The sequence below is a fragment of the Macaca nemestrina genome, chromosome 13 (genome assembly GCF_043159975.1).
Source record: "Macaca nemestrina isolate mMacNem1 chromosome 13, mMacNem.hap1, whole genome shotgun sequence".
In the NCBI taxonomy this organism is placed as follows: Eukaryota; Metazoa; Chordata; class Mammalia; order Primates; family Cercopithecidae; genus Macaca; species Macaca nemestrina.
Genome location: NC_092137.1, coordinates 30,764,030 through 30,776,498, shown reverse-complemented (window position 1 = coordinate 30,776,498; position 12,469 = coordinate 30,764,030). Strand labels below are relative to the sequence as shown.

General features: G+C 44.1%; 1 protein-coding gene across 1 annotated transcript in view; it reads left to right on the top strand.

Moving 5' to 3' along the window:
* Positions 1-6,329, top strand: part of LOC105479703 (calpain 13) — a 111,524-nt gene extending 105,195 nt beyond the window's left edge. Inside the window, exons 23-24 of the mRNA XM_071076461.1 lie at positions 3,897-3,954; positions 5,645-6,329. The gene's annotated coding sequence lies outside the window, so the exon portion shown is untranslated. The remainder of the gene's footprint in view (positions 1-3,896; positions 3,955-5,644) is intronic.
* The last annotated feature ends 6,140 nt before the right edge of the window (positions 6,330-12,469 follow it).

Genomic DNA, 12,469 nt, shown 5'->3' with positions numbered 1-12,469 from the left:
TGTCAAAAAAAAAAAAAAAAAAGAGTAAAGAGTATGTGTTTCTACATCAAGCTAGCAGTACCTGTCACTGTAAAGGGTTAAGGACAGTAAAATTTAGTTCTCCCTCTTCCAACCTCTTCTCTATTAAATCACAGAAGCCTTCCCAGCATTGGTTCTTGGACTCTGCCTTGGACAGGCAGTGAGGCAGATGCCTTGTAGGTGTCCTGAGGTCATGATTCTCAAGCCAGAATCACTGGGAAAGTTGGTGAAGATACTTTCCTGGGCCTACCCCTGCAGAGTCCAATTTAGTAGATTTAGGGGGACTTAGACTCTGCATTTAATAAACTCCCCAGAGGACTCTAGTATACCGCAGGAGAAGAGCACCAATCTCCACTGGGCTAGGAGTGGAAAGTGAGGCGCTGCCGAGCCTTTGATGGGTGGAGGAGGGGCTTCATGCTAACAAGCTCTCTTGGCCCCAGCACCCCATGGGAAGGTCAACATTGTACCTGGTTTTCCAAATGAAAATCAAGTAAGGCACATGGATCTGCTTTATGGGTGATAAAGTTGCAATGGCTGTAACAGAGGCGAAACTGATTCATATTTGTCAGACTGGGAAATGGGAGAACGAGGCTTCAGGACCCCTTGGCCTCTTGCCTGGCAGCCCCCGTAGGCATATTTTGGGACAGGAGGTATTTCAGAGTGAGAGCATGCCAGAGGTAACTTCACTTAGCTCAGAATGGGAGCCACCAGCTTTTGAGTACCTGTCATGTGACAGGAATTAGGCTCCATTATCTCCAGCCCTTAAACCCCCTAACAAGGATTAATACCAGAATGGTCAGATGAGGAAATGGAGGGTCTTGCCCCAGGCCATGAAGACACAAGGGGCAGAGCGCGGGTCGGTTGTACTCCAAAGCCATGCTCTTTCCATTGGTCCACACAGCCCTAGGAGAGGAAGACAGCTCCTGGCCCAGGCTTGCCTGCTCAAAGGAGAGCCGGCCAGTCGCAAGAGGGGCTAAGAATCTGCTGCCCTGGGCTGGGGAGGGCTACTTTAGCACCACCTGCCGGGAGGGCCTAGAAGTCTAGAGATGAGAGTGAGAGAGATTGACAGGAAACCTGGATGGTGCCTTTGTAAGGTACAGTGATCCAGCTCAATAATAACTATCACCCCATCAATATTAAAATATCTGATCAGCCTTCACGAATCACTGTACGAATGGCCAGCTATAAACTCACATCTAGAAAAGGGGAAAATTCAGAAATGTCTCAAGTGTCAGCCTGTTCAGTCCTATAAACTCTTCCACGCCATGCTGCCCAACCAGTGCAGAAAACTCGGTGAGCGTGGGCTGACTCCAGGCCAAAACCAGCTCCGATGCGTCTGTGACTCCACGAGGCTACAAGCACCTCGAGAGCAGCAGCTCCACCTTGCCCAGGGTCATCTCCAGGGGCCAGCTTGCCTGGCGAGTCCTCAATAGGAAGCTGTGTGGCCTGTCCCAAAAATATGCCTAAAGGAGCTGCCAGGCAAGAGGCCAGGAGGTCCTGAAGCCTAGTTCTCCCGTTTCCCAACCTGATAAATATGAATCAATTTTACCTCTGTTGGAGCCATTGCAACTTCATCACCCATAAAGCAGACCCATTTGCCCTACTTGATTTTCACTGGGGAAACCAGGTACAATGTTGACATTTCCATGGGGTGCTGGGGCCGAGAGAGCTTGTTAGCATGAAGCCCCTCCTCCACCCATCAAAGGCTCCATCGCTGCCACCTACCTCCTGGCTGTTCAACCGTGGCCCTAACCTCTGGGCCTAGCTGCTGTCCTGTGTCAAGTGGGCATTTTAAAATACTACCACTTGTCCAAACCCACAGAATGTACGTCACCAAGAGTGAAGGAAAACCTCCGGGCTGCGAGCGATCACGCTGTGCAGAGACTCATTGATTGTGTCACACGTGCCGCTCTGGTGTGGGATGCTGGCCGCAGGGAGGCTGTGCATATGTGGGGATGAGGGTCTACAGGAACTCTCTGTACTTTCTGCTCAGCCTTGCTGTGAACCTAAAACCGCTTTGAAAAAATCCAGTGTATTTAAAAGGCAGGGAGTTGGGAATACTGCCTCTTGAGGTTGCTGTGAGAATTGAGTAAGATAACGTTGTCGATGCACCCTGCGCGGTCTTTGGTGCACGGTGGGTCCATGGTAGCCAAATGAGGGGCTATTACCATCCTGAGACCCAGGAGGAGGCTGAGGACAGTGACAGATGCTCACCTCTAGCACATCTCATCTCCTACCGGGAGCCCTCCGGGGTGGGGACAGGTGAAAGAATTGAGGACCAGATGATCTTGCTAGTACTCAGGAGATACAGTGGCAAAGATGACTCAAGAGAGAATAACACGCCCAGGCCTAGGATCAGCCCCTCCCTCCCTCTCTAGCAGGCAGATCTTCTCAGAGCCAACACAAGGAATGGGGGAGGACTTGGCTATTTGGCAAAAGCACAAATCTGGCTGGGCTACGCCCCGGTTCTCAAGTCCTCGCTTGCTCCACAATGACCTCACCGGGCACACTGGCCTCTCTTCCCACTGGGTGGACCCTGCAGCCATTATGGGTGCCATTCAGCCGAGCAGGAAGAGAACAGGCTGGTGTCTGCAGACCTGCATTTCAGGCCCAATTCTGTGGCTGTGTGACTTTGAGAACATCTCTCTCCTTTCTGTGCCTCCATTTCCCCAGGCAAGTTTTTCTCCCTTCTTTCTTTCACTGAATACGTTGCTGAGTGCTATCCTTGAGCCAGATAATCCCTGAGGGTCCTTTCAATGTGATATGATTTTTAAAATAATGCTTTTTGTTTTGTTTTGTTTTTGAGACGGAGTCTCGCTCTGTCACCCAGGCTGGAGTACAGTGGCGCCATCTCGGCTCACTGCAAGCTCTGCCTCCCGGGTTCACGCCATTCTCCTGCCTTAGCCTCCCGAATAGCTGGGACTACAGGTGCCCGCCATCACGCCCACCTAATTTTTTGTATTTTTAGTAGAGACGGGGTTTCACTGTGTTAGCCAGGATGGTTTCCATCTCCTGACCTTGTGATCCGCCCGTCTCGGCCTCCCAAAGTGCCGGGATTACAGGCGTGAGCCACTGCACCCGGCTAAAATAATGTATTTTAAATGCATTGGAGATATATAAAACATGCAGACACAAAATATACAGATAAATGGAAATGTTTTCTTAATCACGGGAGATGGCACTTTTCCTCCTGATTCTGCCTTCGAATCTACATTTCTGTAGACTTTGTGAACATGAATGCTTGCTTGGAAAGTTCCTGGATAGCTTTAAAGTCTGCAAGACTGTGATCTTGCCCTCAGGATCTGGCTGGTGTTGGTCAATCGCCTGTCTCCTTGCAAAAGGAGGGTAATGTGAAGCCAGAACAAATATGGATACTTCCTGGACCACAGCTCTTGAGTTCCCTTGAAGTTCCCTCCACAGCCACACCTGTTCTCCCTGCCAGACCCGTCCCCTGGCCCAGAGCCTGTAGAAGAACCAGATCTCTGGAGGAGGCACAGGATGTGGAGGAACATGTATGAGCTTTGGCTTCAAACAGATACTATTTCAATCTTAGCTCTGCCAGTGACTTGCTGTGTGACCTTGGGAAGTAAGTTACCATTTCTGAACCTTGTTGTCCTGTATCTATTTAGCAGAGAGAGTAAATCTCTACCTGACAGGGTCGTTGTATAAAATGACACAGGTCATGTCTCTAGCCATGTAAATAGCTGAATCACTTTAATGAGATAGTAGGAATCTCGTCCTTAGATGAGATAAACCATATAAAGTGTTAGGTCAGTGCCTAGGTAAGAACTCACCTCTAATGGCTATTATCATCATCATCATGTTGCTCATTTTCATCACCATCTCAATCATTTTATTCCCTTCCCTGTGACCTCCAGGTGGCAGCATGGGGCCGTGGAACCACAGCCCTCCTCCTCAGGCTGTCACTTCAAAACTGTGAGTGGGCAGGACCCTTGGGTGACACTTCTTGGGTGACACTAACCTGAGCTGTCACCAGGCTAGCCAAGTGGGGAGCACTTAAACCCCTTATTTTCATCCTTAGGACCTTCTGCAGGAAACAGTTATCCACATCGTATATGGATGAAAAGTGGGCTCGGGTGGGAGGAGCCACTAGGGGGCGTGGAGCCAGGAATCAAAGCCAGTCTCCACTGCCTGCCGGCTGGGGCACTTGCCCACTATGCTGGAGCCTCCGAGTGGGTTCCAGCATCTCACCTGGCAGGTAGTGAAGTGAGGCCAAGGAGCGAGAGGACTAGCCCCAGGATCGGGCCCCTAGGAAGGGCGCCTTCCCACAGAGCCCAGTCTCCGGGAGTGGCCCATCAGCCCCAGCCCCGGCTTGAGGCTCCGCCTGGGCTCCCCGGAGGGTCTTGGCAACCTCAGGGAAGCATCCCATGACTCGTCTCTTTCTGCCTTGCCCAATGGGACCTCTTCTGATCTCCAAGTAATCTTTGCTACCAGGAGCCAAAGTGATTTGTGGAAACTTCCTCCAAATCCCCAGCTAATCCTCTTCTTTTAGTGAAGTCCTTTAGCAATTACATTTGCTGCTTGGTGGCCTCTAATCCCCTTATTGCCAAATGTCCCTGGGGAGGCACATGTACAGATGTGTGTCCCTGCTGGGGCCTCTTAAGCTGGTCCAGGCCAGAGCAGCATGTCTGTGGCCACCAGCTTGTCCCACTCAACTTCGATCTGCGTTCCTCCCTCCTAGGGGTCTCACTTTAAAGTTGGCCAGGGAGAGGCCTTAGGTCTATGCCCAGTGGTCTCTGGATAGGACTTGCTGGCCATCAGCCGAGAAGCCCCAGTCCCCTGTCCTCTCCACGCTGATTGACTCTCAGAGGGATCCTCATGTTTGAAGTTAGGGCCTCAGTTTCCTCCTCTCTTAAACAGGGATAATATTAGTTGTACTTTGAAGGCATGAAATGAGGAGTTTCCAAGGTAATGTATCCAATGAGGTTAAAGAAATCAGAATCAGTTAGCTATGGTTACCTAGAGTATCTGCCTGCCACCCCCACGCCTCAAGGACTCCGATCTCTCCTACCTCTAAAGGGGTGGGTCCTGGGGGACGCAGCTGCTCACAAAGGCTGAGAGATGTGATGTGGGGCAGTTATTCAGCAAGCTGAGCCCACTGTGGGCTTTGCAGGTTCTGGGGACTCCCTGTCCCTCAACAATTCTGGCTGGGAAGGGGTCCAAGAACCTGCAGCTGTAAGAAGGTGTGCTGAACAGAGGAGAGATTCGAGATGTGGCTACACAGGGCCAGGGAGGCAGGAGCTGGGGAGGGGGGGCATCTGCCTCCCAGCCAGAACAGAGAGGGTGGTCCCAGCAGTGCCCAGGCAGTGGGGGAAGCCACAGGCTCAGGCGGGCAGCAGGGGAGATGCAGAGGGGCTGGGCAAGGCAACTCTGTGACCTGGGATAATTTATTTAATCTTTGAGCACAGTTACAGTATATATTTTGTGACCCACAACTCAGCAGGGTTCCCACTGCCCCCAAGAATGAGATAAGATTGGCTCTAGCTCCCTGTGAGAGTTCAAGTTCAGGTCCCTCCCCGGGATTTATGCTGGCGCCCTGGCCTCCTGCCCCGAGCTCTCTCCCCTCCCCTCTGAACTCTGCAGCTGCTCTCTTATCTCTTCCTAGGTGTCCGCCTGATCATGGAATCCTTTTTCCTTTCCCTATGGCCGTGCAACACTGGGAAAGCACGAAAACCAAACTCACCCGCTCCAGGAGAGAAGGTTCCAGGCCTTTTCTGGGATCATGTCCTGCTTAGAACAAAGCTTAGGACCTCATCCCGGTCATCGAGGAGCTGCCCCCTCCCAGGGACACACAAGCACGTCCTTCTCCACATTCTTCTGCCCGTGTGTCTTGGCAGCTCGTGTGTCAGATACACAAGACCACGGCTTCAATTTCCTCAGAAACGTGGCATAATGAACGTGACCAAAATCTTTCTCCTCTCTCAGCCTAGAAATCCTCAACACACCCTATTCTATTCCCTGGATTTCCTCTAAGGAAACTGACATGCAAGGAGGCAAGGAATAGGGGTCTTGCTCCCTCATCAGCCATCAAAAGTGATTAAAACATGCATTGCCTTCCATCAATAATTTTCTATTTAACTATAACAGAAACATTCTGCTCACAATAAAACTTTATGCAGGAACTCCAATACATATTTAAAAAGTGAAAACAGAACTGCTTGGCTGAATCTGGGAGAGGCAAAGGGAATGATAATGCCTGCTCCTGGGCTCGTCTCTCCCAAACCCCATGGGAATCTCTGAGGCACTCTGGGCTCTGGAGAACAGAAAGAGAAATAAAAACTGTGTCTTTAGCCAATGTAAAGTCATCTGGCTTAACTCTTAGTAAGATAAATGTAAATTAAAACTGCACTGAGATACTATTTTCGCCCTATCAGATTGGCAAAGATCCAAAAGTTTGGGAATGTTCTATTTTGGCAAAGGTATAGGAAACAGGCACTCCTATGCATTTTAGGGGAGACTGTAAATTAGTGTAGTGCCTGGAAAGGGCAATATGGCAATATACATAATAGAAATGCACATACCCTTAGGCCTAGAAATTTCATGAGCAAGAATTTATGCTACAGATTATCTCTGCACATAAGGGAAGTAAGCTTATAGTACTGTTTGTGAACAATGTCAAAGGCAGTAAACAACCTAAATGTCCATCAATGGGTAAATAAATAGTATGTGATTAAACTAATGTACCCATACCATATTACAGAGTCATTAAATTTAGAAAATTCTTTGTGTTGATCAGGAAAGGTCTTTGAAACATATTGCTAAGTGAATTAAAAAAAAAAAAAAACAGAAAACAGAACAGCATGCAAAGTATGCTACCATTTAGTGTAAAAATAAGTGGGGAGAGGATATGGAGGTATTTTCTTGTAATTGCACAAGATATTTCTGAGAGGATAATAAGAAACAAGTAACACTGGCTTCCTAGAACCAGGTGGCCGAAGAATAGGGATGGGATGGAGACGTTTATTGCATACTCTTTTGAATTTTGAACCAATGTAATTGTGCATTCCTATTCAAAACTTAAATTTAAAAATGTTTAAGAACAAACAACAAAAAGAAAATCAGTGCATGAGAGAAAACAAAAGTGTACGTTATTCTTCCGCTTTATACATAGAATAATCTGTACTCTCAAAGAATCCAAAAAGTAAAAATACAAATAACATTTTTAAAGATTACCTAACAAGTAAGCCCAAGACTCTTAAACTCCAAAGCCGTGGATTTCTGGCTCATGGTTAGGGTGTAGAAAGCTGCAAAGGGCGTTGCTCTCATCCTTTTACCAAAAGAAAAAGCGAACAATCTGCAAAATGACTTTTCTTGATCTCATCAGAGAACTGGGATTGCAAGTAACAAACTAACCCAGAATGTGAGAAAAAACAGGCACCTCCAAAGGCAGACAGAACACAGGTACTTGCTTACATGTCGGACTCCATACCAATTGGAAAGAATTCAGCCAAACTTCCTAATATGTGGGGGCTGTATAATTGTCTAGACCCCTTGGGAGCTGTAGACATAAGAGGAATCCACACTCCATTGCAATCTCTTCTCCATGGACCACACTGGATGCTCACAAGAGAGGAGGAGGGTGAGAGACATGATCAGACCTCTCTCTGGGCTCAAGAGAACAGTGTTGCAGGAAAGCTCAAAGTTCCACACAGACCCTTCTCCCTATATTCCCCACTCCCCCCCCCACAAAAAAAAAAAAAAAAAAAAAAAACTATTGGAGAAAAGACAGCAAATTTTGTTGTCCTTAGGGAACAAGTGAAAATCTATCACAGCTGGGAGAAGAGAAGAATAAAAACCCTCTACCCTGGGTGAGGGGAAAAAATATGAGCAGACCAGTAGAGTCTGCTACAGAGAGGGAAGGGACAGGATCACTGAAATATCTCCACCCCAAGACACAGGGCCATAGCTTCTGCCTAAGACTGAAGCTGAAGCAGAATAGCAGACATTGCCCTGAACCCTGCCCTGTTCTCCAAGTTCAGGCTAAAAGGGTTAAGTAACAAGAAACAGCAATTTATTGCTGGAGGAGGATCAAGAGTATAAAGAAAAATTTTCTTGAAGGTGTAGCCACAAAGGGAAGTTCTGAAGCTGATGGTGAAACAGACATTAAGCAACACCCTCTGGCAAACCAGCTACCACCCTAAACACAAGGCACTTCAAGAGAAATTTAAAGCCTGTGATGCACTAACAGTAGCCATAGTAACAGTAAAACCCAAACACAGCTCAATTCCTGACTAGTTTGCTCAAACCTCTATAACAAAGGCCCAGAAAACGACAAGGCATGCCCATTTCCAGCCATAAAGTACTATTTACCTCAGTCTGTACTGTTCTGCACAGTATGTCTGATCTTCAACAAAGAAGTTACAAAGAACACAAAGAAGCAAGAAAAAAAAACACCCTATAAAGAGATAAGACAATCAGCAGAACTAGACTCAAACATGCCAAAGATGTTGAAATTATCATACAAGAAACATAAAAGCACTCCAGCTAATATGTTGAAAGTTTTAGTGAAAAGGTGGGCAACATGTATAGTCAAGTCAGTAATTCCAGCAAAGAGAGCAAAACTAGAAATAAAAAACAAATGGAAATGCTAGAAATGGAAAACAAGGAGCTGGAGAATGCTATTGAAAGATTCATCCATAGAGTTGATACAGCTAAGAAAAGAAACAGTGGATTAGAAGTCAAGTCAATAGAAATTATTCAAACAGAAACACAAAGAGAAAAACAAGTGAAAAATGGAACAGAATTGAAGACCTATGGGACAATATGAAACAGTGTAACATGGATGGAAGTGAAATCCCAGAAGGTGAAGAGAGAGAGAACAGGGCAGGAGCAGTATTTGTAGGAATGGTTGCTCAGAGTTTTTAAAAATAAGAACAGACACCAAACCAGATTCCTTAACCTAAGAACAGCAAACAGGATAGAAGAAAAATAAGAGAAAGAGAGGCAGGAGGAAGAAGAGGAGTAAGCTTAAACATGTTATATTCAAACAGCTGAAATCCAAGAACAAAGAGAAAATTTTGAAGGTACACAGGGAAAAATGACACATAACATAGAGAAACAAAGGAGAGAGTATAGCAGGCTTCTTTTCAGAAACTACGTAAGCCAGAGGACAATGGAACAACGTCTTAAAGTGCTGAAAGGAGAAAAGGAAAAAAAGACTTTAACTCAGAATCTACTCCCACTGAAGATATCTTTCCAATATAAAGGAGCAATAAAAAATTTTCAGGAAAATAAAAACACCAAGTCCATTGCCAGCAGGCCAGTGCTACAAGAAATAGCAAAGGAATTTCTTTAGAAGAAAGTGTATGATAGTAAACAGAAACGAGTATCTACAAAAAGAAATAACAAGCATTGGAAATGGCATAAATGAAAATAAATTTTCAGTTGCTCCACAAGATAATTGTCTGCCTGAGGCAAAATGCTTATAATATCATGGGTATTTATAGCACATATAAAAGGAAAATGTAAGACAACACTGGCACAAAGGATGGGAGAGAGAAATCAGGAATATATTGCTGTAAGACCCTTACTGTACAAATGAAGCAATATGATAGTATTTGAAGTTAGACTGTGATGAATATTTATATTATAAGTATTAGGGAAACCACTAAAATAAATTTAAAATGAAATAAAAATAACCCAATAATAGATATAAAATAGAATAAGTAATATTCAATCTGAAAAAATAGAAAAATAAGGAAAAATGAAATAGGAAAAAAGCTAGCAAGATTGTAGATTTTAATCCAAACATATCAGTAATTATATTCAATGTGAATTGCCTAAATATACTGTTATAGACTGAATTGGGTCTCCCTAAAACCTATTCGTTGAAGCCCTAACCACTAGTATCCTAGAAGGTGACTATATTTGGAGATAGAACCTTTAAAGAGGTAGTTAAAGTTGAATGAAATGATAAGAATAGAGCCCAATCCATTATGACTAGTGTTCTTATAAGAAGAGAGATACCAGAGATATGCACACACAGAGAAAAGACCACGTGCAGACACAGGGAGGAGGCAGCCATCTGCAAGCCAAAAAGAGAGGCTTCAGCAGGAACCAACCCTACTCTTGCCTTCACCTTGGACTCCTAGCCCTACTCTCGCCTTCATCTTGAACCCCCAGCCCTACTCTCACCTTCATCTTGGACTCCCAGCCTCTAGAACCGTGAGCAAATACATTTCTGTTGGTTACACCACCCAGTCCATGACATTTTGTTATGGCAGCCCTAGCAGACTAATGTGTACACAAATTAAAAAGTGCAATTGTCAGATTGGATTTTTTTTAAAGACAAAACTGTATTCTACCTCTTATTATATAGTTAGGATAAAACTAAAATAATGGGGAAAGATATATTATGCAAGCCTTATTTAAAAGTAAGCTGGAGTGGCCACGTTAATATTAGACAAAATAGACTTCAGAACAAGAAATATTACTAGTCATAGAGGTGGCCAGTATACAATGATTATAGGGTAATTCCACTGAAAGACATAATAATCCTAAATATGTGTACACCTAAAATAAGAGCTTAAAAATACATGAAGCAAAAAATGATATAACTGAAAGGAGAGATAGACAAATCCACATTGTACGTGGAAACTACAATGCTCCTCTGTAAATAACCAATAAAAGGAGTAGTCAGAAAATCGCTAAAGATATAGAAGACCCAAACAATACTGTCAATTAACTTCATCTGAGTGATATTTGTAGAATAGTTCACACAACAAGAGCAAAATACTCATTCAAGAACACATGGAATAGTCACAAAACAGATCATATTCAGGGTCAATTTTAAAACTTATACATTCAAAGGAATTTAAATAATAGAAAATAAGTTAATTGACCACAGCAGAATTAAACTAGAAATCAAAACCAAGAAGATATCTGGAGGCCGGGCGCGGTGGCTCAAGCCTGTAATCCCAGCACTTTGGGAGGCCGAGGCGGGTGGATCACGAGGTCAGGAGATTGAGACTATCCTGGCTAACATGGTGAAACCCCGTCTCTACTAAAAATACAAAAAACTAGCCAGGCGTGGTGGCGGGCGCCTGTAGTCTCAGCTACTTGGGAGGCTGAGGCGGGAGAATGGCGTGAACCCGGGAGGCGGAGCTTGCAGTGAGCCGAGATCACGCCACTGCACTCCAGCCTGGGAGACACAGCGAGACTCCGTCTCAAAAAAAAAAAAAAAAAAAAAAGATATCTGGAAAGTCCTCAAATAGTTGGAAGTTTTAAAACACCCTTCTACATAATCTATAAGTCAAAAGGAAGTAACAGAAAATTAGAAAATAATTTGAACTGAATGAAAGTATAAACAAAATATCAAGCAATCAGGCATTGTATGATGCATTTCAGTCAGTACCTTGAGGGAAAATGTATAGCACTAAATACTTACATTAGGAAAGAATAAAGGTATAAAATAAATGACTAGTCTTCCACCTTATAAAGCTAGAATAGAAAAGCAAATTAAACTCAAGTCAGGCAGAAGAAAGAAAACAATATCAATATAAGAAAGATTAGAAATAAATGAAATTGGGCCAGGCGCGGTGGCTCATGCCTGTAATCCCAGCACTTTGGGAGGCCGAGGCCAGTGGATGACCTGAAGTCAGGAGTTTGAGACCAGCCTAACCAACATAGTGAAACCCCATCTCTACCAAAAATACAAAAATTAGCTGGGTGTGGTGGTACATGCCTGTGATCCCAGCTACTTGGGAGGCTGAGGCAGGAGAATCACTTGAACTCAGGAGGCAGAGGTTGCAGTGAGACGAGATTGTGCCACCCCACTCCACACTGGGGAACAAGAGCAAAACCCTGTCTCAAAAAATAAAATAAAAATAAAAAATAGAAATACATGAAATTGAGGACAGAAAAGCAATATAAAAAAGTCAGCAAAATGAAAAGCTGGTTCTTTGAAAAAAAATTAATAAAATCGATTAACATCTAAGCCAGACTGAAAGAGAAGACCAAATCACCAAATGCATTAAATATTTCAGTTTTTAATTCTGCAATATATGCAATATCCATATTTGTAAGTTTATAAAACACTGATGAAAGACATCAAAGGAGGCCCAATATTAACATGTTAATTCGCTCCAAATTGATCTATAGATTTGATTCAATTCCAATAAAACTCCCTGCAAATTGTGTATAGAAATTGACAGTCTGAGGCTAAAATTTGTATGGAAAGGCAAAGGAACTTGAATGGCCAAAACAATTTGGGGGAAAACAAAAGCAAAGTTGGAGGAACCATGCTACCTGATTTCAGGACTTACTATATTTATCATAAAACTATAGTAATGAGGTCAGTGTATGATTTTGGAGGGAAAAAGAAAAAAATAGATATGTCAATGGTACAGAATAGAGTCCAGAAATAGATACACACATGTAGTCAACAAATTTTTTTTACACAAATACAAAGGAAAATCAGTAGAGAAAGGAT